Here is a 16,507-nt window from a genome sequence, read left to right on the forward strand (position 1 = left end):
TGTATCTGACGGGAGACGGCCCGTCCGGTGAGGACGCCTGATGTCAGCCTCGCGTTCGTGTCCAGCTGAGGAGGCACAGCCAGCGCAAAGGCCAAACACAGATGTGGTCTTTTTTCAAACCACAGTGGATCGCAGTTACCTGCCACGAGTAGTCCGTGATCTCCACATGGGGGAGAGCTGGAGTCCAGATGGCAGCCGGCAGGACCTGACTGCTGCTCTCTGATTGTACAGCAGACGGATGTAGGCGCTGAATCTTCGTGTCTTGGTGGGAAGACACAGAAAATTACAGGACTTAAAACATCGACCGTCATGCAAAAGACTAGAATTTATAAGCAATCTTTATTAAAGGCGCTTAATACGAGAGATCTAGTGGATTCTATCTGAAACAGACCTGTAGGTGACCTGCCTGAACCCGATGTACGTAACTTAACTTTGTAGAGATCCAAGAGTAACCCAAAGAAAGTCATGTGATCCACCAGAACCGACCCAAACGTCAGCTTACAGCCAACATAAAGAAACTGAGCTGTCAGTGAATGAACACTAAACAAACACAAACGATAATGTCTTCACACTGTTAAACACTCGGGCACAAATGTTCAGTTGTTTTGAATTCTTGTTCACCGACTTCCTTGTCCTGTATTTGGCTGCAGGCGATTAAATGATGCTCACACATAATAAACTCTAATCACGCTTTATGCATCTGCAACTGTGTGTTGAAGACATATTTCTCAGTGGAAGAATTATTGTTATAAAATGTGTGTGTTACTGTATTAAACCTTTCATGTAGACGCTGTAACAGTATAATAAATACAATAAGCCAGAGGGGGAGATTTAATAACCCCTTTACTGTTCTAAAATCATTATAAACCATGAACTCTGAGGTCTTACAGCTTTATTAAATTCATTGAATTGTTAATCCATCAATGCTTTGAGCTCTAAATGAAGGACACTTCCAATCAGCCCCCCTTCCCTTTAGTTTTGGACGATATCTCAGGATTGTGTCACATAAATCAAAATCTAGCTGCATGGCGTGACACCGTTTTTGATGTCTTTTTTTAATTCTCGTGAACTGACCCTTTAACTCTTAGAGCAAATACGGTAGATGACTGGGGCTCGGGGCCTGCTGGAGATGATTAAAACTGTAGACACAGAAGAAGAAGCCCGTTTGACCTCGTCCATTAGTGGAGACGGCGGAGGAGAGACTCTCAGAGAACGCCTTCCTCCGTCGGCAGTCGGTAACAAGCAGAAATGAGCTCGGTAGGGCCTCCATCTTCCATTCTCCCCACCCCCCACCACCCAACCTCCATCCCTGCTGCTCTCCCCTCTCTGTGTCTGTTAATGGATATTTAAAGGGTATGTCAGAGATCAGGGAAAAAAGTGTGTTGAGAGGTCAGAGTAGACATGCATTATCCCCGTCTCCCCGCCTCCCCGAGGAAACAGAATGAAACATGCATTAAACACATCTCTCTCAACGCCGGAGCCCCCATCGCCGCCGCCGCCACCCCTTTTCGATACACTCCACTCCTCTGCTCCCACCGCCGCCACCGCCGCCGCCACCAACTCTAATATCTTATGGAATTAAAGCGGTGACAGGTTATCATAATCCAATTTCAGAGACAATCGCGCCGAGCACCTCGCAGCGCGCCGAGAAGCCCGGATCGGAATTGAATATGCACTTGGCGGATTAAATTACGCAGTGAGAAATAATTATGGCCTACATTGGGAAATATCTTTTTTTTTGTGTGTGTTGTTGTGAGTGCCGTACTGTATTGTGTACAGTGCTCACTCCGGTGCACTCCTACAAGATATCCAATCCGGGGGTTGTCAACAGCAAGGTGGGAGGCGGCGGCGGCGGCGGCGGCGGTGGTGGTGGTGGCGGCGGGTGATGGTTGTTATTGTGTTATTGTACACTCTGTCTCATAGCGCAATATCTGTTCTGAAAATAATGTCACCCTCTAATGAAGTAAGGCTCCTTTTATTATTTATCATTTCCTGCCACAGCCGAGAACTGCGCAGCGCTCTATGCCTCGGAGATGTTTTTAAAAGAGGGCCTCTTTAAATGAACACATTTGAATTGTAATGTGATTTTTTTTTCTTCCTCCTTATTCTTCTTCTTCTTCTTCTTCTTCTACTTTTTTTCAACGAGGGAGAAATAATGCATTTTCTCTGAGGCTGCTGTTCGGTTTTCAAATGTTGGTGGGGTGTAGTGACTTGAAGACGTCGCGCTCGGGATCCTCTGTCAGTTCGGGTTTGTGTTTGGATTTCTCCAACTGCTTTTAAAGCTCTCACACACACATAAAAAATAAAAAAAATGGTGGTGTAGCCCACTATGACCACCGCTGGAATATATATATTTTTTTTTATAAAATCAGATTTCAGTGTCGTGCTGCAGACGTCACATATAATTTACCCTTCCATCAAACTAAATGTGGCACTTGGTCCATATGTCAAAGCGGTTACTCGAGATACTTAGACACTTATATATATACATATATATTCACTATACCATATAGTCAAGGACTCGTTTGACACATGGGAGTGAATACCATTAAAGCAAGAAAGTGGTAACCATGTCAAGTGTTTGATGATGGCATGAGATGTGTGTATTAATTGCGGAGAAAGCGGACTTGAAGGATTTGCCGTCGCCTTGAAGGGTCTCGATGAGAGGTGATATTGTACCGTATGTGCTCTTTATCTAAACTGCTTCAAGTTGAAACATTCATTTTAATTATGTGGAAGTTTGGAAAGAGAAAAAAAAATAAATGTTTTAATGACGGTGTGATCAGTTGTAGATTATTAACGTTGATTGACATAAATCAAGCATTAATATCTGATGATCAATGATCGTTTCTTAAATTAGTCACAGGATAGTCTTAGTGTTTGAAACACTGAGCTCGATGGTTCATTATCAGCCTTGGAAAACGTAATTTGACAAAAAAAACTATAAAGTATACTTGCTAGGAAATGAATTGAGGCCATTGACATTTGATCTCTCTGTCACATCCAACACGTGACCAAAAATCAATGACTAGGTCGCGTCAACAACTGAACCATTTCAATCAATTTAAGTTCCAGGAAAATTCAAGGAAGTTGACCTTGTATTTCTGCCACAGCTCGAGTTTATTTCTCAGGTTGAATCTCGTCTTCAAACACATCCAGAAAACATCAATTCAATGTCTTTTCACCAGGGAACCAGGTGAACTCTTTCAGCTTCACTTCTTTAAATGGAATAAAAGATCTTAGATTTTTAAAAGCACAAAGTCCGCACCAAGTAGTTAGTAGCCCCGCCTTTAATTCTGTGACTTTGTGACATCACACTACGTCACTGTGTCACACATTTGCATAACTTATGCCTACAGCGGCAAGTTTGTAACGCTGTAAACTGAGTTAGTGTGAGCTGACCGACCCATCGGAGGAGGACAACAAACATCCTCTCTAAATATGAACATCCACCGCTTTTGTCTGCGCGACATCATCGTGAATTAAGTATTTTTGAATTTTGAGCTGTTTTGTCAAAGAAAACATCAACGCTTAATTGATCAGAAGGGAAAAGTAATCAAGAGGTTTATTGCTAACAACAGCGATCATTAGCCACAGCAGGTTTTCAATATTTAATCAGTTTTGATACAGCTGGAATCCACCGGAGTCGATCCAGAGGGGGAACAGGAGGAGGATAGTGACACCAGAGAGGCGTGTTGACATAGGATGGATGAATAACAGGATGAGAGATGTAGAGGAAAGGAGTGAGTTATGTATTAATGAAGGGTAAGGAGAGGGGAGACTGGTGGGTGACAGGGTCGCCTCACTCTTCTGCATCCCTGCAGGCTGACTTCTGTATCAGCCGTGCACCCTGGAGATTTCTTTCCTCCACCTCCATCCATCACGCGCCGCACATAATTGTGAGTACACAGATACAGCCATGCATCAGCGCACGGGCCGGAGAGAGGCGGAGAGGGCTGCATGTGTCGGCCACCGGAAGAAAAACAGACGTCTCGTATATGCCATCACGCGCTGGAAAGGCGAGGCGCGGATGCACGGAAGCCATTTGTTCTGGCTGGGTGAAGAGAAAAATACGCTCGGCAGCCTGGATCGCTTTCCGACCTGTTTCCCTGAGCTCTCCCTGTTTTTTTTAAACATTTTTTTTTTTTATGTGCAGCCAATTACAGTCCAGCTAATGCCGGTCAATAGTTAACTGTTTGGCTCCGCTTTGATTGGATGCATGAACTTTCCCAAATGAGGAGGTCTCTTCCTGTTTTCTTCAATTTGTTCCTCCAGCTCCGTGTACACAGCATCCCTTTCATTTTATTGATGTGTTGTCGATCTCTGTCATCTAATTATTTCCCTGCTCGGCGTCTCTTGCTCCTCTCTCGCCTGCAGAAGGCGCCTCTTTGATTACCGGGGCTACGCTGTCGCTCGCCGGAGATAATACCCCCTCCGAGTTGCACCAAATTGTTGCTTTTTGGTTAGTCGACACTTAAATATTTTAGGGGGGGGCGGGGGCTTTGAAAAACGCCACAAAGGCACAAAGCTTGGAATTTAAATGAAGGGGGGGAACATGAATAAAGATTTGTAGGTTTGCAGCTTTTCATCTGAGCGCAGCGTGCCGATCGCTAGCCGAGCCAAGAGGGAAGGGGGAGAGAAAAAATGACCGTCGTAAATATGGTTTTGATTTTCCCAACCAGGCGAAACAACAAAGTTACGGCGAGAACATTAGCTGCATTGATCCCGCCTGGTCGATGGAATAAAGCAGGCGGTGACCTTTCCCTCATTTGGAGGCATAAAATTCCTTGTTGAAAGTCTCAGAGGGCTCCGGCTGAAAGCATTAACACAAATTACCCGCCGCCATTAAAGGCCCGCATCAATTCCACCCCGCGCCATCATTACCAAACGGCCGATAAAATGCTGGAAAGCCATCGTCCTGTGCTCTGGCTTGCCTCAAACACACACACACACACACACACACACACACACACACACACAGGGACACGTGCAGACGCTCAGCCCTGGAGACCGCTGCGAAGCCTATTACACACAGTCTGATTTACAGCTGAGCTGCCTGTAGCCGGGACCATCAAGCCACCGGCGTACCAACCTGCCGTGACAGTGCAACTAATTGAGCCCAGATATATCTGTCCCCTACCCCACCACCCCACCACCCCACCGGGCCGTGAAAGGGTGATAACACGCCTACCTGCACAACTCTGCCCGTACATATCTTACAGCGCGAGAACAAAACATACAATGGGGGCGTATGGCAACCTCGTCGCTCCACATGAGGATGTTCTCTAAAGATACGGGCGAATTAATGTGGTTTTTTGTTGTTTTTTTTAATAATAAATCACCAGAAATGTTATTTACGTATTGGATAAATATATATTCGTCATCAATAAATAACCGTGTAAAAACCTGAAGTTGATTTTAATTTCAACAACGCCTCGGAAAAATGTTGAACATGTTGATTAGAATGCGTCAAACTTCACCAGCAGCTTCCTTGTCAAACTTTTTTATGTATCAAACAAAAAATAAATAAAACTCAGTAACCAAACCCCCAGCGTAACTAATCAATCTCCTCTGATAATAATAATAATAATGAAATATTCGGTAAAGTAGACACTCGTCAGTGTTACACATCCACCTCCGCACGCGCGCCCACATCTGCGGCGTGTTGTTGCTAGGCTCTGAGCTTCTAACAGACTCCAAATCAATGTCATTAAATTAGGTCTATTCAAAGTGGATAATAAAGAGTCTGTCACCCTATGTGTGCTCTGATAAAGCTCTAATCTCATTAGAATTACAACACTATTCTGCCAAAGACTACTGAGTGCACTGAGAGGAAAAGGATGAATCGAGCCACCAGCCCAGACTAACAGGCTTTTTTAGAAAAAAGCTGCACCAGGCACCTTTTTTCTTTTTTTTTTTTTTTTACATTTTTATTATTGTGAACATTGTCATATCAGAGAGTACAGTCTATGACTTGGAGCTATAACAGAGTGGATCCCATCTAATTAAATGTGTTTGGATTGCAGATGTCATATATGTTCCCTGGTGGGAGAAATGTGATGCCGTGATAGATGTGACGCCGCTGAAGTGCAGACTTACCTCTGAATGATTCAGGGCCACCGGAGGATGACGATGATGGAAGAAGGTGTGGATATTAAATATTTGTTGGATTTTATCTACTTTCTACTGTTTTTCCCGGGGGCCCGGTATTTCTAGAAAGGCCCCTGTAAGCAAAGAGACCAGAAATAGCTGGCTAAGATCAAGGTAACGTGTCTTAAAGATGATCTCGGGTCAGATTGTTGTCATGTCCTCACACATGAATTTTTCATGTAAATCCATTTATGGATGTTCAGATGTGACCTTACTTTGGTTTACTGGGGGAAACTGTGCTTGTTTAACCAGATTCAGTCCTCGAACTTCTCGCTCAGTGAACGTGTCGCTCTTTACTCTACACCTGACTTCCTCCTTTGCTGCCATAACAACTGTTCGTCCATTAGAGGTCACCATTTTGTTTTTTTTAATGTCAGATAAGCAGATGCACAAGATTTTTCAGAATAAATCACCCCTGTGCAGACTTGTCGTTGTAAAAAAACAGACAGCGAAGTAAATAATTTACCTACAAAGCCTACTTTCCCACAGTAGAGCCTCGGAAATCAAGGAAAAATGACCAAATCAATAAGATTTGAGCAATTAAAGTCAACAAAAACGTGTCTGAGAATGCGATTAATCAGAGCAGACGTCTCTATCTAAATAAAATACACATTTATTTATTATTATTTAAGCCAAATGCTTGATTTTATCCTGTAGTTTTTACCATAATACACACACACACACACACACACACACACAAAAAGTTAAAGCCACCATGTGCAGAAGATTTAGTCCTATATTAAAAAGTGTTTTTAATTATGCTTTATATTTGCAGGAGAATTAGACAATCCTTGTGTGAACTGCTGCTGTCATCTGTGTTTCTTCCCACTGGGGACAGCTAATTGTTCTAATTCTTCATATACTGAAATTAAAGAATAACACAGCTTTAAATGATACTCAGTTACAGGTTTCGGCTTTAACATCTGGCTGTTTTTAATCTGAGTGTTACATATCCAGAGTCAGGTGGCTGTCCTCACCAAGAGCAGAGAGAAGGAAACTGTGTCAGCCAACAGCTCAGTATCACGTTGCATAATTTCTGGGCAGCAGAAAGTCCTCAGGCTTTTGAAAAATTAAACCTATTACGTCCCGCCGCCACTGGGGGGCTGTCAGAGTTGCCTCATGCAGGTTTTAACACGGTGCTCAGTGTGTCTTGATTTTGTGGGACGATGGCGTTTTCTTTCCATCTTTCTGTTTCACACTGCGTGTGATGGGACGTGACCTGACATGTGTAGCATAAGAGATCTGGACGGTTGTTGCCGCTGTTGTGATTCTATGCAAACAGGAACGTCTGGGCATGTCCACATCGATGAGTATATAGTAGGAATGTCAGTGGATGTTTTTTTTCCGTGTGTGTGTGTGTGTGATTGTCTGCATTCATGCATATTATGTGACTGTTCGCCGTCAGCGCTCTGCAGACCTCCTGCCGCTGTCTAACCTTCACAGAGCTGTGGGAGAGGCCTGGATGTCCACTTCTCTCTGCACATCTCACTCACTCAATAAGAGGACACGAGTATTTCATTTGGCGACAGTTGCACGACAGGTTATCTGCAGGTCGAGTCGCGTCAAATTAACATCAACGGAAAAAAAGTGTATGAAATGATTTTTTTTTTTTTTTTTTTCTTGCGGCCTTGCACAATATCCTGCAGCTTTCATTATTCACAACGGAACAGGCCCACCTGCTGCTGTTTCTCCGGAAGAGAGAAGGATTAGACGACAGTTGGATGAAGCGAGGTGGGACACAATGCTAAGATTGTAGATTGGAGCGTTGCTTTGGAGTACACCTGCTGGCTTTAACCCACTTCTGTAATCACAGACAGGTGTGGGGGGCAGAATGTGCCAAGATACTCGGGGTCGAGGAAGGATGCGGGTATCAGAAATTTGATGTCAATTAAATTTGGCGACACGCCAGTTTACGAGCGTAAAGATGCTGCACACGTTCGGAAACAAACTATTTCTACTGTTCAAGATGTAATATGGAGGAAGTCTGCATTCAGATGTTTGTCATTTAAACTGCACCAGATCTGAGTGAAAAGTCTGACATGAGTCTGGATGTTTATTCCTCCAGAACGTCCTGATCTGCATTAAACCTTCTAAACTGTCCTTAAAGAACGAAGCTGATATCATTTGTTTTGTTTAATATTCGCTGAGCATCAGATGCAGCCGTCACTAAATACTCCAAAAGGACCAGATACTCCATAATCTAGGTGCTTCAATTATTTAAGCATTTGTATTTTTGAGAACGTTTGATATAATTAGCCTGAGACTAAAGCAATGAGCTGTTTTGACCACTTGATTTATTCCGAGCGCTACTGTAGCATCACTATTGTCCTGTTTCCTTTGCCTAATTGGTGCAGGATGTGATTTCTGTTTCCACAGGCTTTTGTCTAGATCCACAGTTTTTTTTTTTTTTTTTCCACTACTGCCAGAAGAGCTTTGGTTCCACTTGCACATGACGTGAGCGGCTCTACCTGATTTGTGCTGATCCGTCTTCATGTCACTCTGGGCTGCTCCATCAGATTCCGGTCCAGATTAGATTCAGTGACATCAAATGTGAGATAGACTGCAGAGTAGAGGCTGAAGGTAACAAATGCAATGATTTATTCTTCAACAAGATCGGCCTTCACTGTTAAAATACTCATTTTTTTTAAGTTTATTGGATTTCAGAATAAGCTCTACCAATGTGACCTGCTTTCAACAAGGACACGGCCACAGTATGAAACCACAAACAAAAGTCCTGTTGGGATCGGACCAATATGAGGAAAAAGTGATTCGTTCTGCTTTTGCACAGTGGCAGAATAAAAATAGAGACAGCGAGCGGTCTCGCTGTCAGTCTGGCCTCCAAATAATACTCCTCTGTTTCACACAGAACTCAACCTGTGACTCTTGGAAAGGATTTTCGGGCCAGCTGTCAGCGCCGGCACCAGACAACACACACAAAACGGGCTGACACAAACCCGCACGAGGCAGAAGACACAGAGACAAAGACGTGAGGGAGGAAAGAGATCCGTGCCGGACTGTTCTTTGAACAAAGCTTTGCGCTCGCTGTGTGCTCGCCGCTTTCGCCTTTATCTGCCGTCCCATCCTCCCTCTCTGTGGGTGGGCATTGGCAGGAGCGCACCAGCCTTTCGTCCTGGACGCTTGCCCCTGGCCGTGAGGGATGATGGGAAATCGAGGAGGTTCCAAAATTCCCACGATGCTCGTGCGGAGCAGGTTCTGAGATAATCGGACAGCAGGAAGTAGGGACGGCTCAGAGCTCGGAACAACAGATTCGAAGGAGTGCCGATATGTGTGTTTGTGTAGGTGGGGTGTGTGTGTGTGTGTGTGCTCATGAGTGTGTATGAATGTTTCTGAGGAGCTGGCATCGGCACTGCGAGTCTGCTGCCAGACTCCCTCCATATGTCCATCCCAGTCTGTCTGGGCTCACCAGCATCCAGCACTAACAGGCTAAAAGGCATTACTGGCTATTTAACCGGCCGTTACAGAAGGGATCAGAGCAGGAGATGGAAAGGAAGTGACAGCACTTGAATGAGGCTCACTGTCCTTAAGGGACAGAGTAACAGTAAGTGGAAGGGATCTCATAATTCTGATGTTTACTTGGCCCAGTCCAACCTGTGATATTCGATATGCAGCCTTTGTAGTGCATCTTCTCTTTTCCAGGCCCTTTTGAATTGCAAGAAATGTGCAAACACCTGCACAACATCAGATGGACAGGAAATAGGGACAACCCTTCAAAACCCTTGTAAGTCATCAGCAATCGGTGATGGTGTTTACGTCAGCAGACATGATGCGACATTTCTAATATGGCTTCTTTTTCTGTAAAGATTGAGATGTAGACAGAAACACGTGGACGTCTGAGATTCATTCACAACTTCTTGCCATCAATCAAAGCAAGTTTTCAGTTGGACTTCAGTTAAATTTGCATGTGCTGCACCAAACAGTGGAGGGTTGCAACATTTGGCCTTCAAATCAGCAATAACAATGTGAAGTCAGCAAACTATTATGCTTAGTATTAACAAAAGGGCTGTAACATATCGAAGCATCAGAGTTCAGCAGCTCTGACTCTTAGACTGCCATAGACCTATTGTGCAAAACAAAGGGGGAGAGTTAAGGCTGTGTTGGGATTGTCGAGGAGTGTAAATATTGGTTGGTTGGAAGATCATTTGGTTGATCCACCACAGTTTGTTGGATGGATCAAGACATTTTGTACAGGGATTAATGGCCCCAAGAGCATGACGACTACTGAAAGATGGCAAAACATCTTTGTTGACTTGCTATGAAATTTAGAGACCATACTCATGGTTACCAGATTATGAATCCTACGAAATTTGTTGAACCCCGTTCTTCAGTAGCAATCATGTGTTTGTGATGTTTGGATTTAAGTGAAACGTCTCAACAACTAGAGGATAGATCGCCATGAAACTTGCTTCACACATCCATGCTTCACTCTGGATGAATTATAACGTGTTGGATGCATAATTTTAGGAGAAAATACCAGAAAAAAACAATGGCTTTCCCATCAGCAACATTCACCATCACTCCTCTACAGACAACCAATCGTATAGTAGATATTAGACTTGACATCCGTCACTTTGGTAACCGAGGAAATGGAGGAGAAGCTGACCGTCGAAAAAGTGCTTCGGCTCGTGAAAAGCTTTTCAGCGCTTAAATTATGAATACAAGATTCATTTAAACTAAAAAATGTTACTTGGACCCTTCACACTCTCCCATGATAATATTAGGATAAGCGTGACTATGAAGATGGAAAAAGCAGAAGGATAAAGACGAGAATAAAGGAAAGATAAGCAGAAGAAATAAAACACTGATTGGGTGAAAAAAAAAAAAAAGATGGTGATAAGAGTGAGATATGAATTTTTTTTTTTTTAAAATGACAGAGATAAAGATAAGAATAGGTCGAGGATGAAATGGGATAAAGAAAAGAGTATAAATAAGATAAGGTAGGAATAAAAGATGAGGATGTGATTTTTTTAATGATCCCCTTGGCTCATCAGATTATTGGATCATTGAAGCAGCCAAATTGGTTATATAGACATATGCAGATGGCAATTCAGCGTGTTAAGTATACTCTGCAGAAACACACACACACACACACACACACTCACTTACTGTGCTTGCTCATATGGGGCTGTAACTTGATCTTTCTGACAGCTGCAGAGAAGAGCCTGAGGACTTATTATTACATTTAGCCCTTTGGAGGAAAAGAACATTAGTTTTAGGTTGCAACTCTCTCTCTCTCTCTCTCACTCCCTCACTCTCTCTCTTGCTCTCTCGCTCGCTGTTTGTCTCTTGCTCTGTATACGCAGCTGCACTGGCTTTTTCTAAGTGGGCTTTTGGGATCCCCAGGGTTCCTAAAGTGGTTCCTCGGAGGCCCCCGATGAAGCAGAAAAAAAATTCAATTTAGCTCAATTCAGTTGAAATGACCCCAGTTACAGAATGTATAAGAATGAGTAATCACAGTTTTCAGCCTCGCACGTACAGTGTAGTCAGTTCTGAGGATTCAATACCAAATCAACAAAGATCCTCCCATGTGTTGCCCCCCCTCCCCTCGGATGAAATCTTATCAAAGAGGAGGGGGAAGGGGGGGGTATGTGGACTAATGTGGGCTTATTCGGGGGGTCCGTGACATGAAAGAGTTGGAGAACCCCCCGCGGCAACATCCTGCGAGTCAGAATACAGAGAAGAAAAGTGGATGGGAGAAACAAATGGGGAGTATTTCTCAGAGCACAGATGGCAGTCAGCTCTGAGGGAAATGGCACAGGGTGATGAGAGAGGCTGAGGACGGTGGGAGAGAAGGGTGGTGGCATTTCAAAGATGGAGGGGGGTTGGTGGGTTGGTGGGTGGGGGGAGTCGGGAGGGTACGGTAACAGCACAAGCAGCCCCCTCACACACCTGCCGGGCTTGGCAACGCTTCTGGCCTGGGTGTCGAGTCACCGTGGTAACAGTGACATCACAGCGGGGACGGGTGGGGCCGGTCTCGCGCTCCTCACACACCTTGTTCGCTTCAGTCAGGAGGCCGACAACCTCGCGCCGCATCCGACAGCGTTCCTACATCTCATGGGAGAAAAACTCAAGAGAGAGGGAGAGAGAAAAAATCGAACAAAGTCAAGCAGGAACAAAAAAGCAACTTTTTCTTGTTCCACAAAAAAAAACACAAAAAACAGTCAGAGTGAAACCCAGCAGATATAATCAGCCTGTGTCCATCTGTTATCTGCCGTGACTCAAACTCACAAGAGTGCTAAGTGCTCACTGGAGCTGAAGTTTGTCGAACAACATGAAAACTTTATGTTTCCTGGAATCACGAGTTCTAAAAGTCTTGTTAGTCAGAACCCAATTATTGGAGAAATACTGACCGCAAACATCGTCTCAAATGGAATCTGAGTTTGTGAAATCTTTGTGCAAAAGATACGATAACAACAGGAAAGAAGCAGATTGCGCAGGCGGGATTTAGAAAACCTGTGAAGACTTGTAGAAAATCAGCTTGTTACGTATTACAAGTGAATACAGAAGTCCGGCGATACACAAAAATGAGCTCAAGCTACCACAAGATCAAAAATCAAGCAGAAGTTATATAATCAAAGAACGACTAGACCTCTGTCTTGTATTTTGTTAGGTTGGGAGCTTTATCCTAAATGTGTCCAACAATGGTCAAACCAGGAGGAAGTCCACTAAAGGTAAAGGTGTGCTTCATTCAGTCGCATGATGCTATAACATCCACGACAGCCGAGTCGGTGATTAAGACTGAACCTTTCGTGAGCAAAACTTCAAAACACGACCTTGTCTGGGAAAATTCTTGGTATTTAACAAGTGAATTCAAAAGAAAAATGTGTGTATTCTGGCAAATTCACAGTGAAACTTCACTGCTGTGCTAATTATAGGTGATCCAACACGGCACAACAGATACACAGCAGACGGCTGGTATGTGGTGTATAAGATCACTTCACTCTGTAACGGTGCATTCCTGAAGGTTATGTCGTGCTTCGAAACATACTTCAGAGGACCGTATATAACCCAGAGGTCTGTGATTCACCTGAAGAGTAGATTGCGGATGCTGTCGGTTGTGATCTAACATCCTGTTTGGTCAAAGTCGTTAATTTCATTCTTGCTTTGGATCCTTGTTTGTCAGAACTGATGAGTCTCTTGCCATTTTTAGTCACTTCTTTCTACCCGTATGTCTTGGAAGCGAGCTTGCTATGAAGCTACGTTGTTAAGCTCAGCTGTTTCTGATCGGTCAGTTGGTGATTCGGAGGTCCGGACCAGCCTGCAGTTGGAGGGAAGCGACGCCGATATACATCTCTGCCTCTGTCCTGGCAGAAAGTTTCATATTGTAGGTTTAATGCTGTGAAGAGGAGTGAGACATTTTGATGAAACAAGTAGAGGGAGAGACACTTGACAGACGTTTCATTATTCCAACTTTTCTGATCATTTGAACTTGGAATTCCTTCAGATGACATGAAGTCAGAGTGGTGTATTAACTTTTCCGATACCAGAACCGACCTTTGTGTCTAGTATGGTCCACTGAGTGCTGTGCAGTTTGTATGATTGTGTACTTTAAGTACCGTAGACTTTGTGTTTGACTTTTTTGGAAGCTGATTAAAAGTCTAAAGAAACACTTGAAGCAAGAACACAACTCTCTGTAGAAAGATCGTTGATTGTTAAGTCTGATTGTTGATTATAAATGCTTGAACTCAGTTTGCGGATTGAAGAATAAAGTCTTGCCCAAACATTCAATTATGTCAAACCATCATTATCTCCAAGAACAAATCCTCAGACTTGTCCTTCCACTGACCCGGCTCGGCCTATTTCTGAACCAATCGGCATCATTGGTGTCACTGGCTTGAGTCAGCAGAGCATATGGATCCCTGAAGGCATCGTGGGGGCATCCTCTCTCCTCCCCGCCCTCACCCAGGCCCATCTTCTCTCTCTCTGCTCCATCTGTAGAGCTCCGAGGGCTGACGGGTTCTCCCCCCGCCCCCGGGCCTCCCAGGTGTGGGGCAATATGGTGCTCAGAGACGGGACTGCAAGGTCAAAGACGGCGCTCCGCCTCACGTCTCTCCCGCTCGAGTATCTTAACGGGAGTCGACACAGTGCAGTAATTCTGACGCGGTTACTGTCTGAGCGTGAATGAAATGGAGGTTGATATATACGAGCCTCTTGAGATATTGGAATAATTCAGAAGTGGTTATGGAGAAAATGAAATTTCGGCTTAATTAGAAGTTATTTGACAGCTGCTCTGAAATGCTTCCTGAGGCTGACATTAGTTTAACTTTGGGTTTTAAAGTATTTATAGGTCTTATCAACTTAGACGTAACGACATGTTCGGTCTTACTTGTCTTTTTAAGACCGAATTAACATATTTTAGGGAAAATATCTGCTTGAATGTTAACGTTTTTATCAGATATTGTCAAGGTCGCAGGATCGTAGAAAATTCACTGCAGCACTTGAGACTTTTTACTCTTTTGAGCCACTGATGCGTCACCCTTCTCAACAAATGAATTACTCTACTGGATGCTTGTGCCGCCCATATGGCCAATCAACAAGTTCCATTTCTTTTTTTATTTGCAGCGTTACTGTAATATCTGTTCCTTACATTTATGTATAATGAGTCTTTTGCCGCTGCTGCTACTTGACAGCTGAAGCACAGGAAGGTGTTGTTAAGATCCGATGGCTGGAGCTGCACTATTTCCAGCCTTACTGATGTTGTTCTGACCCTTTTTTCTCTGGTCTTTTCCAACAGATCAGATCAACCTTTTCTTTTCCAGCTGACATCCTGCAGCGTAGAAACAACTCAAACAGGAAATGAGAGAAAAGGACTCCTTGATTCAAGTTGAGTGGCTTCAACAGACAAAAACTGCGCAAGGTTCTTTGTTAAAGCAGCACCAATGTGTGAAAATGAGCATACACTGAGTCATATGTGCTACTTGACGGCTGAAGCCCAGGTAGGTAATGTTGCAATCTGATGCAGAGAATCTGTAACACTGAAATCAAATTCTGCACATTCCCATGACGGCTGGAGCTGATATCTCACCTGTTTCTTCTTCGTGTGAATCAGGTGAGATACCTTCAGACCGGACAGCAACTGCTGGGTGCAACGAGAAACAACTCAAACAGGAAATGCGAGTCTTGTTTGTGTGAGTAGCTCGATCTGACAGGACCGCACACGCTTCTGTGTGTGAAAAAAGCGTGAGCGTGTTGTGAGTCACATGAACTTCATCGCCGTGAAATACAATCATCAGACGAAGAGCAAAGACCGGCGTGATCATCTCGACTACACCAGAGACGTACGACCACTTCAGCGTCGTGCCATTTTCAAGAAAAAAAATCCAAACTCATGGTGTTTTTTTTTTTTTTTCGAATTGTTTTTCTTTTTGCACATGGTGTTTTCTCTGACCACGGTAATTATTAGGCACTCACGATGTGTTTATAATGCACTTATAGTGTTTCGATGCCTTCTGAGCACCACTTCAAACAAAGTGTTAGCCAACATTTGTGCAATCATCATTTTATCTAGAGGAGATTATGGCACAAGAGGCTGCAAGTGAGAAAAAAAGCCTTTTTTTTTTTCATTTTTTTTTTTTTTTACATGTCCAGAACAGTGATTAAACGAGCCTGAGAGGCGAGGATAGGATTGTCAGTCGGTGACGGAGGAACAAGATACTGTTGCAGCAGCAGCAGCAGCACAGAAAACGCTGCATTCATGTCCTCTGTTTGTTAAAACAATTACATTATCCGCTGTTTTCTTTTCTTCTGAGTCTTAAAAAAAAGAAAAAGAAAAGTGAAGTGACAAGAAAAACAACAAAATGCAAGGGGGAGAACATTTTGTCCTTCCACTCCACCCATCTTCCTGGATGCTAATTTTCATTTTAATTGCGTCAAACCGCTTTTTCTCACATCTGAAAAATGTGTACGTGTGAGGGTGTTGATTAGAGAAAGTAAAAATACAGCATGTAGGATTTTTATGCTAATTACCCTTTAAACCTCGCTCACGTCAGTCGGCTTCCCTAATTAGCATGTTTCCGACAGGAGCGAGGAAGAGTGAGAGAATGGTGCGATGGGGCTCTGCACGGCTAAATTAACGGTGTGAAAACCCAGACATTTGAATTTCTTTTTTTTATTTATTTATATATTTCCCCTCCCCTCCGCGTTCTCATTCTTTCCTCCTCTTCCACCCACCCACACCTGCGAACGAGTCTGTGAGAGTTGGAATTAACTCTATCTATCTATCTATCTATCTATCTATCTATCTATCTATCTATTTTCATTTCTGTCTGTATTTTTCTGTCTCTCACTACCGTTGCCAATCTTTCATTTTCTCTATTTATCTTGATATTTCTGTCTCCTC

General features: G+C 43.6%; 1 long non-coding RNA gene across 1 annotated transcript; it reads left to right on the forward strand.

The window, feature by feature from the left end:
* Positions 1–6,061: 6,061 nt before the first annotated feature.
* Positions 6,062–15,666, forward strand: LOC119032117. The gene is made up of 3 exons (XR_005078783.1): positions 6,062–6,145; positions 14,903–15,104; positions 15,218–15,666. It is a non-coding gene; the product is annotated as an uncharacterized LOC119032117 (long non-coding RNA).
* The last annotated feature ends 841 nt before the right edge of the window (positions 15,667–16,507 follow it).

The sequence above is a fragment of the Acanthopagrus latus genome, chromosome 14, assembly GCF_904848185.1.
Source record: "Acanthopagrus latus isolate v.2019 chromosome 14, fAcaLat1.1, whole genome shotgun sequence".
Classification (NCBI taxonomy): domain Eukaryota; kingdom Metazoa; phylum Chordata; class Actinopteri; order Spariformes; family Sparidae; genus Acanthopagrus; species Acanthopagrus latus.